Genomic DNA, 20,327 nt, shown 5'->3' on the forward strand with positions numbered 1-20,327 from the left:
CCCAAAGAAGTAAAAAAGATTATGGCCCAAGTTGTGTGCAGGTATGGGGTACCTTAGATCATTGAAAGTGACACAGGTGTTCACTTCACAGGTGAAGTGATGCAGGAGATGATGAAGGTTTTGGGTGTAGGACAGGCCTTACATGCTTCGTACCATCCACAAAGCAGCAGTAGAGTAGGGAAAAGGAACTGAACGGGACACTAAGTTAAAGATTCAGAAGCCTTAGAGTGCCTGCTGGTAGCCCTCTTTTAGTAAGGTATACGCCTAACCGTGAGACAGGCCTTTGTCCCTATAAGGTCCTTTTTGGGTCAGCCCCTAGGATAGGATTTATTTCCCACAGCAGCTTCAGATGCAACATGGTTGTCTGACAGATTATGTGATCAGTTTGTTCAAGCATTTGACTAAAGTACATTTTCGAGTTTTTGCTTCACTTCCAGGTTTTGATAAAGTACCAGGAACCCACCCACTTGTGTCTGGAGATTGGGTGGTAGAAAAAGACACGTTAGAAAAGTCCTAAAACCCTGGTTTGATGGTCCATTCCGAGTGTTGTTGACCACATGCACAGTGAAGCTCAAAGAAAAGGAAAATTGGATTGATTTCAAGGAAGTGTTGAGACTGGTTTTCCCTTGTGTGACTGTTGATCATGACTCAAAAGAATATGGAAAAATTGTATGAAAACATCGATCCAGAAAATCAGAAGCACTGATAACCTCTAGTCCCCCCCATATAATGTCAACGCCGGTTAGGGAAAGATCATCTGAGCTCAAATCCAGTGTCACGGGAGGCTGTTCGCTAGGGATGGCTTGTCGTGGAAGCTGGTGAAAAGGAGGCGGAGCATTGGGACAGATGGTTAGGTTTAGGGAGAGAATGAAATTCAAGGGGGGACTGTTAAAGATGTGTGAATTTTATTCTATATTTTGTATATCTAGGACTGTAATGAGTTAAACTTTTTCTTCTCCAAGTACCTCCCCCCCCCCATCCCTCTCTTTGTTTCAAGGCTGGAGAGAAGAGGGGGCAAAGTGCTGCGGGCAGTGTCTGATTTCTCATCCTTATACAGGTGTCCCATAGAGTGTGGTAGAGATGCGTAAGCCAATCATATGGCTTGATAATATGTATATTATTCACTGCCTATAGAGAAGAACCTCTTTGAAGTGTCACATATGACGTATGCAGTATTATTGTTAGATTGTCCGCCATTACAACATGGCGAACACCTAGATGTTTACATTAGTTCACATTCCAAAGTGGTACTCACTGCGCAGATGTTGAGTGTTATCTCTGTTTCTCTTATCACTTTTTCCTTTTTGACCAATGAAACAATGTTTAAGCCTCAGAGAGGACTGCCCTCTTCTGAAGATGTATAATACGCTTACCCCATGTATTAAAAATTAGAGATTGCTTTGACCAACTTCTGTGTCAGTGTTCAGTCTCTCAGCCACGCGTGGATATTAACCCCTGGGGGGGGGGGGTACATTGATCTGGAACACCAGAGTGTATCTAAAATGCCATAATTTAGGGCTGCTTTAACAACTTTGACACACATACACCTACCTCCTGGAGAGTATTCATGATCTGGCCAATTGTTGTGAAGGGTGTTTTCTTCACCAGGGAAGGAATTCTTCGGTCATCCACCACAGTTGTTTTCCATGGTCTGCCGGGTCTTTTGGTGTTGCTGAGCTCACCGGTGTCTTCCTTCTTTTTAAAAATGTTCCAAACAGTTGTTTTGGCCACGCCTAATGTTTTTGCTATCTCTCTGATGGGTTTGTTTTGTTTTTTCAGCCTAATGATGGCTTGCTTCACTGATAGTGACATCTCTTTGGATCTCATCTTGAGAGTTGACAGCAACAGATTCCAAATGCAAATAGCACACTTGAAATAAACTCTGGTCCTTTTATCTGCTCATTGTAATTAGGATAATGAGGGAATAACACACACCTGGCCATGGAACAGCTGAGAAGCCAATTGTCCCATTACTTTTGGTCCCTTAACAAGTGGGAGGGACATATGAAAACTGTTGTAATTCCTACACCGTTCACCTGATTTGGATGTAAATACCCTCAAATTAAAGCTGACAGTCTGCAGTTAAAGCACACCGTGTTTGTTTAATTTTAAATCCATTGTGGTGGTGTAAAGAGCCAAAAATGTTAGAATTGTGTCGATGTCCCAATATTTATGGACCTGACTGTATATCAGCCTTTAAGTGGGAAAAACTACTTTGTGGGGGCACTAAGAGACAGAATGACTGTGTGGGAGCACTAATAGGGCATTCATACTGTGAGAGGCAACTAAGGGAGCATTATTACTGTGTGGGGGCAGTAAAGGAGAAATCTATTGTGAAGGGGCACTAAGGAGGAATATCTACTGTGTGGGCACACAAAGGGGACTAAGTGCCTTTGAAATTAACTTTTTTTTCTCTTTAGGAAAGGTATTTGGGAGTCAGTCTTCCTGATATAGACAGTCTCATGGTTTGTCTTCATGCACAAGGGTGCAAGAGAACTATAAAATACTTTCTCGTTGGTATGTTACCCCAGTTAAGGCCAATAAATGGTATCCGACAATCCCTAATACGTGCATGGAGATGTGCCAAGGAGAGGGAGACGTACCTCCACATTAGGTGGTCAAACTCACACCATACTGGACTGAGGATTTAAAACTATTCAAATCCATATGATCACTACCAACACTCCTCAAGTTACACGTGATCTTTCTTAACCCACCAAATGTGCTTGACCAAACTGTTCTATATTTTTTGCTAGCAGCTTCAAAAATTCTCATTTCATCTCTTTGGAGGTCCACACAGCGCCCTTCCATTGTTTGCTTTATTTCCATACCATAAACACCCTAAGTTCCTGAAGGTGTGGGCTCCATGGGTTTCCTTATGAACTTCTGATGTAGATATGCTCTACAGTGACTTTACTGTGTCTCTATGGAATACTCCTTGATGACCAGCTTTTCAATACATATTGTTCTATTTCTGAATGTTATACAAACATTTATGATATATTCATTTATATACTTTTCAATAAAAAGACAATTGAAAAGAAAAGAAATACCTCTCCTGTCTGAAGAGTGGAAATTGTGCACTGCATGCCTTGAATGAAGCTTTCCCATTTATTATATATACTAATTGCAACAGTGAACTGTAGGACTAACCATTATGATAGTTATAGTTATTTAATTATAATTTATGTGATACAGATAATTAAAGGGCTATTCCCATTTCAGAATGCCTCCTAGCTTTCCCCAAAGTCCTCCTGCCTAGATCAAGTCACTAATCCTAGCCTAAATGAAGACTTCTTAATAGGACAGATCCAGACACAGACAAAGTCTTTATTTGCACTCACCAAGATAACACTGCAGTGGATTATTTCCTTTCATTATACCTCCCAGTATTGGACCAAAGACCTTAGGGGCACTTTGGGTCATCTGCAAATACATTTGGACGAACCCAACTAGCTCTTTTGTGCTAGGAGTAGACACAACATAATTGAGAATTTTCTTATATACTAGCGCTTCATACAGGGCAGCCACCAAGTTTCTTGACCATAATAGATATAGAGTCTGGGTATTAGAACCCCTTTTTCCATAACTGGGAGGGGAGTTGAAAGTTATCAAGCTATCAAGATTGTGTCAAAAGAGATAGAAAAAATAATTTAAATAACATCTTTGTCTCTTCTAATTATCACTTGGATATAGTTCTTTTGGCCTGATTTCTCTTCTGGCATACTCGTGACATCTGTGGTAGCATTCATCCATTGCCTTTTTTGTTGTTAGTTTCAATGGGTAAGGCTATTATTCCCAGAAACATTGAGAAGAGAACAAAGAAGCGATTAAACCATTGCCTATTAGGGCATATACAGTACAGACCAAAAGTTTGGACACACCTTCTCATTCAAAGAGTTTTCTTTATTTTCATGACTATGAAAATTGTAGATTCACACTGAAGGCATCAAAACTATCAATTAACACATGTGGAATTATTGTAATAGTACACGGGATTGCGCTCCAGCCTGGATCGCAGCGGCTCCCTGTGATGATACGCTGGCTTGCGCTCCAGCGTGGAACGCACCGGCCGTCTGCGATGATACGCTGGCTTGCGTTCCAGCATCGAACGCAGCGACCGCCTGTGTTGTTACGCTGGCTTGCGCTCCAGTGTGGAACGCAGTGGCCGCCGGGCCGTCCTGTGACTCCGCCCACTTACTGTCCGGCTCTTAAATAGAAGACAGGTGCTAAGCAGGGTGTTCCACTAATGGAGTGCGCACCCTGCTAGCTCCATTGCATCGGAGGACTCCGTCCCCATATCCAGACCAGGATCCCTAACAACGTCGTGAAGGACTGCTTACCTCTTGCCACTGGCTTCCCACGGCTGGCTCCCTAGCCAGGAACAACTAACTGCAAGTATATGCCTGATACCTGTCTTGATTAATATCCTGGAACTCAGAGTGGGGTGGTTCCCTGCTGGTGAGAGGCGGTATTCCCAAACCAACTCTGAACTCAGGACATGCTATACTAACTCTGAACCTATGGCATACTATATACTAAACTGAGGACATGCTATAAACTAACTCTGAACCTATGGCATACTATATACTAAACTGAGGACATGCTATATACTAACTCTGAACCTATGGCATACTATATACTAAACTGAGGACATGCTATATACTAACTCTGAACCTATGGCATACTATATACTAAACTGAGGACATGCTATATACTAACTCTCAACCTATGACATACTATATACTAAACTGAGGACATGCTATATACTAACTCTGAACCTATGGCATACTATATACTAAACTGAGGACATGCTATATATTAACTTTGAACCTATCGCATACTAGATACTAACTCTGAACTGTGCACAAGCTTATACTAACTTGTGACTCCTGTATACTGGGAGATCTTCCTCTCCATCAGTAAAACTAACTAGATGAATAGCGGTAGATGATTTTGTTACCCCAAACTCTCCGCCCAAGACTGAGAGAGACGCCTGGGGTACATACTGAGTAACCGCGAATCCCACAGCCAAAAACAAGGGTGGTGGGATAATAGTGGATGTCCATTGCTTCCGCAGTTGAGATCCTAACTGATCAACTAGGTGCGTTTGTCACGGAACCATGAACCAGACGTACAACAAGAGATAAGTGAAAATAAGAAGGCTTTATTGAAAATAAAGCTGTAAAGCAAAAGTCCAAACGAATGGTGAAACCGAAGCAGAGTCTTTGAGAGGCCAGAGATCAGGAACCAGAAGGGTAGTCAGACGAAGCCAGGATCAGGAACCAGCAGGGTAGTCAGACGAAGCCAGGATCAGGAACCAGCAGGGTAGTCAGACCGAAGCCAGGATCAGGAACCAGAAGGGTAGTCAGACGAAGCCAGGATCAGGAACCAGAAGCAGCAGCAGTCTTAGAAGCATGTGAACACAGGAGGACCAAGCAAGGAACTGAAGTCACAGACCTCCTATATATATGAGCTAGGCATCCAGCTCCTCCCAGTGGGAAGGAGGAGCCGCAGGGTGGAAGGCTACAAGAAACCCAGAAACCAAGATGGCCGCCAGCACATGTCAAACGAAGGAGAGCAGCAAGCAGGTAAGACCATGACAGTACCTCCCCCTCAAGGGCCCCTCCTCCGCGGAGCAAAAAACGGTTTCTGAGGGAAGCGTGCGTGGAAGGCTCGGAGCAAGGCAGGAGCATGGACATCTGCGGAGGGAACCCAGGAACGCTCCTCTGGACCATAACCACGCCAATGGACCAAAAACTGCACCCGACCGCAGACCAGGCGTGAGTCCAGGATATTGCTCACCTCATACTCCTCATGATTGCCCACTCGGACCGGACGAGGCCGAGGAACCGAGGAAGTGAAACGATTACACACCAGTGGCTTCAACAGGGAGACATGAAACACGTTAGAGATCCGCATGCCAGGAGGAAGCGCAAGGGCATAGGCTACCGGGTTTACCCTGCGAAGCACTCGGAAGGGACCAACAAAGCGAGGCGCCAGCTTGGGAGTGGGCACTCGAAGGTTGAGGTTGCGGGTGGACAACCATACACGGTCTCCGACCTGGTAGGAAGGAGCAGGCGCTCGTCTGCGATCAGCCTGGAGTCTCTGGCGCTGCGCAGAGGCCTCAAGGGACTTCTGGATCTGTACCCAAGAAGCACGTAGGACGGAAAGGTGATCCTCCACAGCCGGAATATCCTGGGGAGAGAATACTTCCGGTAACACGGCAGGTTGGAACCCATAATTGGCCATGAAGGGAGACGTCCCAGAGGAAGAGTTCACCGCCGTGTTCCTGGCAAACTCAGCCCAAGGCAGAAGGTCAACCCAATTGTCTTGGTGATCGGAGACATAGCAACGAAGGAATTGCTCCAAGGCCTGATTGGATCGTTCTGCGGCCCCATTGGACTGAGGGTGGTAGGCCGAGGAGAAGGAGAGATGAATCCCCAACTGGGAGCAAAAGGCGCGCCAGAACCTGGACACAAACTGACTCCCCCGATCCGACACAATCTCCTTGGGCAAACCGTGCAACCGGAAGACCTCCCTGGCAAAAATCGTGGCCAACTCTTGTGCAGAGGGTAACTTCTTGAGAGGAACACAGTGGCACATTTTGGAAAACCGATCCACAATCATGAGAATGACCGTATGGCCTCGGGATGCAGGGAGGTCCACAATGAAATCCATCCCCAGGTGTGACCATGGGCGCTCCCCGGTGGCTATGGGTTGCAGAAGGCCCAACGGAAGGTGCCGAGGGGACTTACTCTGGGCACAAACGGAGCATGCCGCTACATATGCGGCGATGTCGGAACGTAGGGAAGGCCACCAGAACAGACGTGAAACAGCCCAGGACAGCTGATTCTTTCCAGGATGCCCCGCGGTCTTGGAGTTATGGTAGGTTCGCAACAACCGAGTGCGCAACTCCTCAGGCACAAAACATCTGCCGTTGGGTCTCCCAGAGGGAGCACCAGATTGAGCCGCCAAAATCTGCTCACCCAGGGGAGAGGTCAGGCTGGTGCGAATGGCGGCCAGGATCTGATTCGGAGGTATGACCGAAGTCGGAATCGACTCCTCCCTGGACAGCTCGGAGTACTGCCGTGATAGGGCATCCGCCCTGATGTTCTTGGAACCGGGTAGGTAGGAGACCACGTAATTAAAACGTGACAAGAACAGAGCCCATCTGGCCTGACGTGGTGTCAATCTCTTGGCCTCAGAAAGGTAGGTCAGATTCTTATGGTCCGTCAGGATGAGAACCGGAACCACCGAACCCTCGAGCAAGTGCCTCCATTCTTTAAGGGCCTGCACGATGGCCAATAACTCCCTGTCACCAATCTGATAGTTGCACTCCGCGGAAGACAGTTTCCGGGAGTAAAACCCACAAGGAAGCAGAGGACCCTCTGGTGTTCTACGCTGAGACAGAAGGGCGCCTACTCCCGTCTCAGACGCGTCCACCTCGAGGACAAAGGGCAACCCAGGGTTGGGATGCGACAGAATCGGAGCCGACACAAAAGCGGACTTTAGGGCCTCAAAAGCTCGGATGGCCTCGAGCGGCCAGACCTGGGAATTACTGCCCTTCCTGGTCAGATCCGTGAGAGGCTTGGCCAGCATGGAAAAGTCCCTGATGAACTTCCGATAATAATTGGCGAAGCCCAAAAAGCGCTGCAGGGAACGAAGACCACTGGGCTGGGGCCACTGTAAGACAGCCGAAACCTTCTCAGGATCCATGGAGAACCCCTCAGCGGAAATGATGTAACCTAAGAAGGTTACCTGGGATCGGTGAAATTCGCATTTCTCAAGCTTACCGAACAGCTTGTTCTCTCGTAACCGTTGCAACACTCGTCTGACATCCAAAATGTGGGCCTCCATGGATTCAGAATATACCAAGATGTCATCCAAATAGACCACCACACACTGCTGCAACAGGTCACGGAAAACATCGTTGATGAATTCCTGAAAGACTGCGGGCGCATTGCACAACCCAAAGGGCATAACCAAGGATTCATAATGACCGGTCCTGGTGTTAAACGCGGTCTTCCACTCATCGCCCGCCTTGATCCTTACCAGGTTATATGCCGCCCTCAGGTCGAGTTTGGTAAAGACCGTGGCCCCTTTAAGGCGATCGAACAGCTCGGAAATCAAGGGTATCGGGTAAGCGTTCTTGATCGTGATGCGATTGAGACCCCTGTAATCGATGCAAGGCCTCAACTCACCGCCCTTCTTTTTCACAAAGAAAAATCCAGCCCCTGCCGGGGACGAGGATTTGCGAATGTGTCCGCGTGAAAGCGCCTCCCTCACGTACTCCTCCATGGCCTCATTCTCCGCTACCGACAGTGGATAGACTTTGCCACGAGGAGGAACGGCACCAGGTTGTAACTCTATGGCACAATCGTATGGGCGGTGCGGAGGTAGGGCAACCGCGCGCACCTTATCGAATACATCCCGGTACTCCTCGTATTCAGGAGGCAACAGAGAGTCCGAGGAAGTACACAGCAACTTGACAGACCCATGGATGCAACTAGCCCCACACTGCGGTGACCACGAGAGGATCTCGGCCGATCTCCAATCGAAAGTCGGATTATGCTTCTGGAGCCAGGGGTACCCCAAGACCACCGAGTAGTGTGGAGACGAAATAACCTGGAGGCAGACCGACTCTCTGTGAACGGCACCAATGGCTATCCCCACTGGAAGGGTCTCATGAGTCACGTGTGACGACAGAAGGGGTCTGCCGTCTATCGCCTCAAGAGCCAGTGGGGAACCTCGAGCCTGCAGAGGAATGGAATTGGCGGCAGCGAACACACTATCAATGAACAAACCACCAGCACCAGAGTCCACCAACGCCTGGGTCGTCACCGAGCCCCCGACCCAGGAGAGGACAACAGTGATCAGTGGTTTGTCAACACGGGAAACCGGGGACGAGGAGACTCCACCCAAGATCTGCCCCCGACAGGATCTCAGGTACGAGCGTTTCCCGGACGGTTCGGACATGCCAACCGAAAATGCCCACCAAGACCACAGTACATGCATCGGCCCTCGCGTCTCCGGAGTACCCTCTCCCCCTCGGACAGGCGAGCAAACCCCAGCTGCATGGGTTCACCCCCAGACAAGTCATCCCCAGGAGGCGTGGGAGGAGAGGGAGGCACGGGTGGGACAGCAAACGTAGGCGCAAATCTGTTAGAAGACCTCCGCAGGCTCTCCTTAAAGGAAGGTCTCTCCCTGAGTCTGGTGTCAATCAAAATCAGGAAAGAAATAAGAGACTCGAGCTCCACTGGTAGGTCCTTAGCTGCAACCTCATCCTTCAAGGCATCCGAGAGACCATGAGAGAAAGCAGCGACCAGAGCCTCATTATTCCAGCCCACCTCTGCTGCCAGGGTACGAAACTCAATGGCGTATTCAGCTACGGATCGTGAACCCTGTCTGATGGACATAAGGAGCTTCGCAGCAGAGGCAGCACGAGCCGGCACATCGAATACCTTCCGAAGAGAAGCAACAAAACCGGAAAACTCGGCAACCACCGGATTGTTGTTCTCCCATAAAGGGCTGGCCCAGGCCAAGGCCTTGTCCGAGAGCAGCGAGATCAAGAAGCCCACCTTTGATCTCTCAGTAGGAAAGGCATGTGGCAGCAACTCGAAATAAATGCCCACCTGGTTAAGGAAACCTCGGCACTGAGTTGGCTCTTCCCCAAAGCGCTGTGGAAGAGGGGCAGAACCGGTCATACCCCGAAACACCGCAGGCCTAACAACAGGTGTCGGGGTAGACTCTGGCGCAACAACCGGAGCGGCAGTAGGAGCGACAACCGACCCCTCGGCAACGGGAGCGAAATGAGCCGTGCGTTCAAGCAGGGTTTGCAACGCCACAGCGAACCGACCCAACAGGTGATCCTGCTGATCAAGTCTGGCAACCAGCATGGGTAGCGAGGATGGCCCTGTACCGTCAGAACTCATGGCTTGGTCCTAATGTCACGGAACCATGAACCAGACGTACAACTAGAGATAAGTGAAAATAAGAAGGCTTTATTGAAAATAAAGCTGTAAAGCAAAAGTCCAAACGAATGGTGAAACCGAAGCAGAGTCTTTGAGAGGCCAGAGATCAGGAACCAGAAGGGTAGTCAGACGAAGCCAGGATCAGGAACCAGCAGGGTAGTCAGACGAAGCCAGGATCAGGAACCAGCAGGGTAGTCAGACGAAGCCAGGATCAGGAACCAGAAGGGTAGTCAGACGAAGCCAGGATCAGGAACCAGAAGCAGCAGCAGTCTTAGAAGCATGTGAACACAGGAGGACCAAGCAAGGAACTGAAGCCACAGACCTCCTATATATATGAGCTAGGCATCCAGCTCCTCCCAGTGGGAAGGAGGAGCCGCAGGGTGGAAGGCTACAAGAAACCCAGAAACCAAGATGGCCACCAGCACATGTCAAACGAAGGAGAACAGCAAGAAGGTAAGACCATGACAGCGTTACATATTAGTGGAACCCTCATGGATCCAGCGGAGGTTGCAGGTCACCTCCTCACCCTCACTAAGAGGGTGAAAACCCTCAATGTGACCGTACAACATCTTCAGCTTGAAAACCAGACACTACGGCAACTTGTCACTCACGGGCCAGGACACCCCCGTGATGGACCAGAACCCAAGGTCAGACCACCTGAGTTATTCTCGGGTGACCGAAGACAGTTCAGGGATTTCCTGAACGCGTGCAAACTAATGTTTGAGCTGCAGCCCCGGACTTACCCAACCGACAGAACAAAAGTACTTACCATGATCTCATACCTCAGGGGGGAGCCCAGAGCATGGGCCAATACTTATTTAGAAAAAGAAGACCCAGTCCTGGAATCCTTCCCTCTGTTCCTTGAAAAAATGGCCCTTCTCTACTAGGACCATAGTAAACAGCTGACTGCTGAGACCGCTATACGCAGCCTAAAACAAGGGAGACGACCTGTAGAGGACTTTATTGCGGAATACACTCGCTGGGCCCAGGAGACTGAATGGAATGATCTTACTCTCAGGAATCAGTTCCGCCTAGGTCTTTCTGAGGCCCTGAAGGACGAATTAGCCCGAGGAGAATTACCACTTACACTTAATGCCTTGATGCAGAAGGCCACCACTATTGACAGACGGCTGAGGGAACGCAGAGCCGAGAGAGTCTCAGGCTTCACACCCAATCCAAGACCGTCCAGCCAGGGTCCTGCTGTAGAGATGATGGAGATTGGGGCGATCCGAGGACCTCTGACCGAGAGAGAGAAAGCCAGGAGACGTAACCTTAACCTCTGTTTATACTGTGCATCTGCTGACCATACCGTTGACGGTTGTCCCGCGATACGTAAGAAGTGCGAAGGTAAGAGCGCCACGTCTTGTACCTTAGGCAGCTTAAATAATAGTACTGGTGGTTACATATATACGTCTCTCACCTTACAGTGGGACTGAAACCGGAGCTTCGGGGAATTTTATCGACATGCATCTGGTTGAGCGAAATAAAATTCCCCACATGAGAAAAAACGTTCCTATATCCGTGAGTTTCATTGACGGTACCACGTCTAGTCCTATCCACAGTCAGACTCATCCCCTCATGGTGACATGTGAAAATAACCACACAGAATTCTTATCCCTTGATATCATACACTCTCCATTGTTTCCCGTGATTCTTGGGTTGCCATGGTTGCAACTACACCAGCCAGCCCTCCTATGGAAACAGGGGAAAGTTCAGTTTACGTCACCTTATTGTATGGAGACCTACTTTCCTCTCAAAACTCTCATGCACGTGGGAGTGAACCAGGTCCCCAGCCAATACGCGGACTTCGCTGAGGTATTCAGCGCAAAGAAGGCGGAATCTCTTCCGCCCCATAGATCTTACGATTGCCCCATTGACTTGCTGCCGGGTAGTGAGATACCCACGGGTAGAATTTATCCATTGGCACAACCAGAACTTGTTCACCTCAAACAGTACCTAGAAGCGAACTTACGAAAAGTTTTTATTCAGCCTTCAACCTCCCCGGCAGCAGCAGGGATGTTCTTCGTGAGAAACAAAGACTCAAGCCTAAGGCCCATCATAGATTACAGAGCCTTGAACAAAGTGACAATCAAAAATCTCTACCCCCTGCCGCTAATATCCAAACTTATAGAAAGATTACAAACAGCAACAATCTACACCAAGCTGGACTTGAGAGGCGCATACAACTTAGTTAGGATCAGAAAGGGTGATGAATGGAAGACAGCTTTCCGCACTCGGTACGGACTCTTCGAGTATACAGTGATGCCTTTCGGGTTGTGCAACGCCCCTGCCACATTCCAAAATTTTATTAACGACATCTTTAGGGATCTACTGGACGTATGTGTAATCATCTATCTTGATGATATACTGGTGTATTCTGATAACTTACACGATCACAGGAAACATGTCCGTTGGGTTCTTGCACGGTTAAGTGTCCATCGCTTATACGTCAAACAGGAAAAATGTGTATTCGAGACTACTTCTCTTCCCTTCCTCGGATACATAATCTCACCCAAAGGTATCCAGATGGATCACTCGAAAATCACTTGCATCCAAAATTGGCCGATTCCGGATTCCAGGAAAGCTCTTCAATGGTTCCTGGGGTTCTCAAACTTCTACAGGAAATTTATTAAAGATTTCTCCGCTACCACTAAACCACTAACCCGCTTAACTAGTGTCAACATGAAATTCGTTTGGTCCAAGGACGCCCAATCAGCGTTTGATTTATTAAAGAACAGGTTCACTGCGGCACCGATACTGACTCTCCCAAATCCGAACCATCACTACGTGCTGGAAGTAGACGCATCCCAGGCAGCCTTAGGAGCTGTTCTGTCCCAGCGAAGCTCCTTTTCAACTCCGTTACATCCTATCTCGGTTCTACTCCCGGACGCTAAATACCGCCAAATTCAATTACCCCATAGGGGAAAAGGAACTCCTCGCCATAAAATGTTCCCTGGAAAATTGGAGGCATTTACTTGAAGGATCAATACACCCCATCACAATTTATACGGATCACCATAATCTACAATACCTGAAAACCAATAAAACACTATCAGGCCGTCAAGTACGGTGGAGTTTTTTTTTTGACAGGTTTAATTTCCAAATTACATACCGACCAGGCTCAAAAAATGGGAAGGCCGACGCCTTGTCACGACTGGCTGAAATTCGCACCACAGACAAGGCCCCTACATGGATCATTCCACCGAAGAAACTCGTCCTTGCCACCATAACGTTGGAAACCCAGCTCAAGGATGCTCTAATTAATGACCATGCTAATACCCCCCCTGGTCTTTTGCAGAACCAACAGGGTCTCCTTTACAAGGACAGCCAACTGTACATACCACCCTCCCTCACCAATCAGGTGATCAAACTTTGCCATGATTTACCCCTCGCAGGACATCCCGGCATTGCTAAAACCACAACCCTGGTACGCAGGAACTTCTGGTGGCCAATGATGACCAAACAAATTGAGGAATACGTTTCCACGTGCGAGACCTGTGCCTCATGTAAAACTGACAGGAACCGACCTTATGGTCTCCTAATGAGTCTTCCCATCGCTAATAGACCCTGGGAATGGGTCTCGATGGATTTCATAGTTGAACTTCCCCTTTCCAGAGGAAACAACACCATCATGGTGGTAGTGGATTTGCTGACTAAGATGGCACACTTCGTACCCCTCAAGAAGTTACCCTCCTCCAAGGAAACGGCCGTGTTATTCCTGTCTAATATTATTAAGTTACATGGAATTCCTAGCCAGGTCATATCAGACAGGGGTTCGCAATTCGTATCCAAATTCTGGAGAGCACTTTGTTCCAGACTTCAAATCGACCACAAAATGTCTACCGCCTATCACCCCCAAACTAATGGGCAGACTGAAAGGGTGAATCAGTGTCTGGAACAGTTTCTCAGATGTCACTGCTCATTTCTCCAGGATCACTGGGAGGGCCTACTTCCTCTCGCTGAATTCGCCTATAATAATTCTACGAATTCCTCCACATTACATTCTCCATTCTTTGCTAATTACGGATTTCACCCTAGGTCTCTTCCTCAAACCAGCCTTCCCACAAACGTTCCAGCCACAGACGATTATCTGACTACTTTGCAAACTACCCTTAAGACGGTAAAAGACAACCTTCAACGGGCAAAGGAAAGACAGAAGTTTTACTACGACCGTCGTAGGAGAGAAAATCCTCCCTACCAGGTCGGGGACTAGGTTTGGTTATCGACAAGAAACCTTCGGTTGGGGGTACCTTCCAAGAAATTGGGAAGACAATTCCGATAGAAAGGATTATTAACCCCAACACGGTGAGACTCACCCTTCCTCCTCGATTACAGGTACATCCCACATTCCACGTGTCACTACTGAAGCCGTTTGGACCTAGACCGTTCCCATCAAATGATCCTCGACCCTTGCCCCCGTTAGAGGTCCAAGGAGAAGAAGAATTTGAAGTTGAGCAGCTCCTTGATTCCAGAAGAAGACGGGGGAAGATCCAGTATCTCGTTAGATGGAAGGGGTATGGTCCCCAGGATGACTCTTGGGAAGATGTGCAAAACGTTCATGCTCCCAGACTCCAAAGATTGTTCCATAGAAGATTTCCCAACCGACCCTCTCCTAGTGGGGTACCCCGGAGGGGTCCCTTAAGGGGGGGGTACTGTAATAGTACACGGGATTGCGCTCCAGCCTGGATCGCAGCGGCTCCCTGTGATGATACGCTGGCTTGCGCTCCAGCGTGGAACGCACCGGCCGTCTGCGATGATACGCTGGCTTGCGTTCCAGCGTGGAACGCAGCGACCGCCTGTGTTGTTACGCTGGCTTGCGCTCCAGCGTGGAACGCAGTGGCCGCCGGGCCGTCCTGTGACTCCGCCCACTTACCGTCCGGCTCTTAAATAGAAGACAGGTGCTAAGCAGGGTGTTCCACTAATGGAGTGCGCACCCTGCTAGCTCCATTGCATCGGAGGACTCCGTCCCCATATCCAGACCAGGATCCCTAACAACGTCGTGAAGGACTGCTTACCTCTTGCCACTGGCTTCCCACGGCTGGCTCCCTAGCCAGGAACAACTAACCGCAAGTATATGCCTGATACCTGTCTTGATTAATATCCTGGAACTAAGAGTGGGGTGGTTCCCTGCTGGTGAGAGGCGGTATTCCCAAACCAACTCTGAACTCAGGACATGCTATACTAACTCTGAACCTATGGCATACTATATACTAAACTGAGGACATGCTATATACTAACTCTGAACCTATGGCATACTATATACTAAACTGAGGACATGCTATATACTAACTTTGAACCTATGGCATACTATATACTAAACTGAGGACATGCTATATACTAACTCTGAACCTATGGCATACTATATACTAAACTGAGGACATGCTATATACTAACTCTGAACCTATGACATACTATATACTAAACTGAGGACATGCTATATACTAACTCTGAACCTATGGCATACTATATACTAAACTGAGGACATGCTATATATTAACTTTGAACCTATCGCATACTAGATACTAACTCTGAACTGTGCACAAGCTTATACTAACTTGTGACTCCTGTATACTGGGAGATCTTCCTCTCCATCAGTAAAACTAACTAGATGAATAGCGGTAGATGATTTTGTTACCCCAAACTCTCCGCCCAAGACTAAGAGAGACGCCTGGGGTACATACTGAGTAACCGCGAATCCCACAGCCAAAAACAAGGGCGGTGGGATAATAGTGGATGTCCATTGCTTCCGCAGTTGAGATCCTAACTGATCAACTAGGTGCGTTACAATTATATACATAACAAACAAGTGTGAAACAACTGAAAATATGTAACATTCTAGGTTCTTCAAAGTAGCCACCTTTTGCTTTGATTACTGCTTTGCACACTCTTGGCATTCTCTTGATGAGCTTCAAGAGGTAGTCCCCAGAAATGGTTTTCACTTCACAGGTGTGCCCTGTCAGGTTTAATAAGTGGGATTTCTTGCCTTATAAATGGGGTTGGGACCATCAGTGGCGTTGAGGAGAAGTGAGGTGGATACACAGCTGATAGTCCTACTGAATAGACTGTTAGAATTTGTATTATGGCAAGAAAAAAGCAGCTAAGTAAAGAAAAACGAGCGGCCATCATTACTTTAAGAAATGAAGGTCAGTCAGTCAGCCGAAAAATTAGGAAAACTTTGAAAGTAAGGGCTATTTGACCATGAAGGAGAGTGATGGGGTGCTGCGCCAGATGACCTGGCCTCCACAGTCACCGGACCTGAACCCAATCAAGATTGTTTTGGGTGAGCTGGACCGCAGAGTGAACTCAAAAGGGCCAACAAGTGCTAAGCATCTCTGGGAACTCCTTCAAGACTGTTGGAAGACAATTTCAGGGGACTACCTCTTGAAGCTCATCAAGAGAATGCCAAGAGTGTGCAAAGCAGTAATCAAAGCAAAAGGTGACTACTTTGAAGAACCTAGAATATGACATATTTTCAGTTGTTTCACACTTGTTTGTTATGTATATAATTCCACATGTGTTAATTCATAGTTTTGATGCCTTCATAGTCATGAAAATAAAGAAAACTCTTTGAATGAGAAGGTGTGTCCAAACTTTTGGTCTGTACTGTATATGTTGTAGAGTTGAATCCTCTTCTTGGAACCCCCATTCCATGACAACAGCTGATTACTGAAGTTTAGAGAAGCCAAACCTGCAATGACCAGCTAACCAACTAGTGTTGTTTTTATGAGACACCATAGCCTGGACCAATCTGTTTTTGTTTCCACAGAAATGTCATTAAACTTATCTCCCTATTGCGCTAACAAGTTCTATCCTACATTGCATTCATTGACTATGATCTAAGAATTCTACACCTGTCTAATGGTCTTTCGTAATGTTGATATTTGGGTATTCGTTTTGAGCTATCAAGATGTTAGAACCAACCTCCAGCAGGACACTTCCTCTGCCAGTAAGCAGGGGACCGGGAGAGCAGGGGAGACCATACAGGTGCTGGTAGTGCGAGACACTATTATAAGGTTTACAGATAGGGCCATCTGTCACAAAGATCGGGATCGCTGAACAGTGTGTTGTCTTCCTGGCACTCAAGTTCGACATATCGCAATTATTACTAATATCGATAGATTACTGGGAGGGGCTGGCGAAGATGCAGTGGTCATGGTCCACATTGGAACCAATGACAAAGTTAGAGGTAGGTGGAGGGTCCTTAAAAATGATTTTAAGGATTTAGGTCACAAGCTCAAGGCAAGGCTGAAGCTCAAGGCAAGGACCTTAAAGGTAGTATTTTCCGAAATACTACCTGCACCACGAGCAATGCCAGAAAGGCAGTGGGAGATTAGGGAGATTAACAAGTGGTTCAAAAACTGGTGTAGGAAGGAGGGGTTTGGCTTCCTGGAGAACTGGGTCGACTTCTCTGTCAGCTACAGGCTCTATCGTAGGGATGGGCTGCACCTCAATGTGGAAGGAACAGCTGTTTTGGGGGAGAAGATGGCTAGAAGGTTGGATGAGAGTTTAAATTAAAGAATGGGGAATAGGGTAATTACAGGAGGGGAAGATAGTGCAGATAGAGACCTGGGGCGAAGTAATGAAACTCGGGGAGGAATGGAAGGAGGGACTAGAACAGTTCATAAGGAAAAGTGTAGGGTAAAAAAAATATATAAAAACCTCTTAATTGTATGTATACTAATGCCAGAAGCCTGACTAATAAAACTGATGAACTAGAAGTAGTAAGGTGTGAAGAGGACTATGGCATAGTTGGAATAACTGAGACATGTCTGGATGATAGCTACGACTGGGCAGTTAACGTATAGGGTTACAGTCTGTTTAGAAAGGATCGTCAAAACCAGAGAGGGGGAGGGGTGTGCCTTTATGTAAAGTCCTGTCTAAAGCCCACACTACCGGAAGATATAAGTGAGGGAAATGAACATGTGGAGCCACTGCGAGTATAAAATACATGTAGGCAAAAACAATAATAAAATACTGATAGGAGTTTGTTATAAGCCACCTATACCAGAGTCCACAGAAAATCTACTGCTAACGGCGCATTCAGACGATCGCGCCATTTTTTGTGGTCTGCAAAACACAGATGCCACAGTGTGCGCTGCGCAGTTTGCGGAACGAGCGGCCCATTATAGAATTGCCTATTCTTCTCCGCGGACAAGAATAGGACATGCTCTATATGTTTTGCAGTGCCGGGGAACGGAACAACGGATGCAGACAGCACATGGTATGCTGTCCGCATCTTTTGCGGACTCATTGAAATGAATGGGTCCGCACCCGTTCTGCAAAATTGTGGAACGGATGTGGACTTATTCATACGGTCGTCTGAATGTGCCCTAAGGGAAATAGATGAGGCGACAAATCATAATTAGGTTGCTATTACGGGGCACTTCAACTATCCAGATATAGACTGGGAAACTGAAAGCTGTAGATCTCATAAAGGAAATGGGTTCTTGGCAATTACCAAAGACAATTACCTTTTTCCAGGGACTGACTAGAGGGACGGCCACACTGGACTTAGTACTAACAAATAGACCTGACAGAATAACAGATGTTTAGGTTGGGGGACACCTGAGAAATAGTGACCATGAAATAATAACCTTCCAATTGTCATTCAAAAGAGCGTTTCTTCAGGGAGGCACAAAAATACCAAACTTCAAAAAAGCAAAATTTGACCAGCTAGGAGAGGCCATTGGCTTGACTAAAAGGGACAATGTCCTCAATAATAAAAATGTATCCACAAAATTGGATATTTTTAAAACGATCCTAAACTCTAATTCTGACAGGTACATACATACCTTATGGTAATAAAATTGTTAGGAACAAGAAAAAAAACTATGTGGATAAATAGAAATGTAAAGGAATTAATAAATAACAAAAAGAAAGCATTAAAATCACTGAAACAGGAGGGTAGCGAGGAAGCATTGAAAACCTATAAGAAAAAAAAATAGAATATGTAAAAGACAAATAAAAGAAGCCAAACTGGAGACATAGATTCATTGCCAAACAGAATAAAGCTAACTCTAAAATGTTCTTCAATTATATAAATAGTAAGAAATATAAAGCTGATGGTGTCGGCCCTTTACATAGTGATGAAGAGAGAGTTGCAGAGAGCAATGACGAGAAAGCAAAGCTATTAAATATTTTCTTTCTCTACTAAATTCACTGAAGAAAGTAAACTGTCAGATAAAATGCAGAATGTGAAAGTACATTTCCCATTAAAGGTGCCGTGTCTGACCCAGGAAGAAGTACAGCGGCGTCTTAAAAAGATTAAAATAGACAAATACCCCTGTATAGCCAGACCCTTATTTCTGATATTTAAAGAATCTATATTAACAAGGAGTGTTCCACAGGACTGACGCTTAGAAAATGTGGTGCCAATATTCAAAGAGGGGTCAAAAATAGATCCCAGAAACTATTGGTCATGGGTAAACTGAAGGTTTTCTTAGAGATGCTATCTTGGAGTACCTCAATTAAAATAAGCATACAGTTGCAAGAAAAAGTATGTGAACCCTTTGGAATGATATGGATTTCTGCACAAATTGGTCATAAAATGTGATCTGATCTTCATCTAAGTCACAACAATAGACAATCACAGTCTGCTTAAACTAATAACACATAAAGAATTAAATGTTACCAGGTTTTTATTGAACACACCATGTAAACATTCACAGTGCAGGTGGAAAAAGTATGTGGACCCCTAGACTAATGACATCTCCAAGAGCTAATTGGAGTGAGGTGTCAGCCAACTGGAGTCCAATCAATGAGATGAGATTGGAGGTGTTGGTAACAGCTGCCCTGCCCTATAAAAAACACACACCAGTTCTGGGTTTGCTTTTTACAAGAAGCTTTGCCTGATGTGAATGATGTCTCGCACAAAAGAGCTCTCAGAAGACCTACAATTAAGAATTGTTGACTTGCATTAAGCTGGAAAGGGTTATAAAAGTATCTCCAAAAGCCTTGCTGTTCATCAGTCCATGGTATGACAAATTGTCTATAAATGGAGAAAGTTCAGCACTGCTGCTACTCTCCCTAGGAGTGGCCGTCCTGTAAAGATGACTGCAAGAGCACAGCACAGACTGCTCAATGAGGTGAAGAAGAATCCTAGAGTGTCAGCTAAAGACATACAAAAGTCTCTGGCATATGCTAACATCCCTGTTATCGAATCTACGATACGTAAAACACTAAACAAGAATGGATTTCATGGGAGGATACCACAGAGGAAGCCACTGCTGTCCAAAAAAAACATTGCTGCACGTTTACAGTTTGCATAAGATCACCTGGATGTTCCACACCAGTACAGGCAAAATATTCTGTGGACAGATGAAGCCAAAGTTGAGTTGTTTGGAAAAAACACGC

The sequence above is a fragment of the Bufo bufo genome, chromosome 3 (assembly GCF_905171765.1).
Source record: "Bufo bufo chromosome 3, aBufBuf1.1, whole genome shotgun sequence".
In the NCBI taxonomy this organism is placed as follows: domain Eukaryota; kingdom Metazoa; phylum Chordata; class Amphibia; order Anura; family Bufonidae; genus Bufo; species Bufo bufo.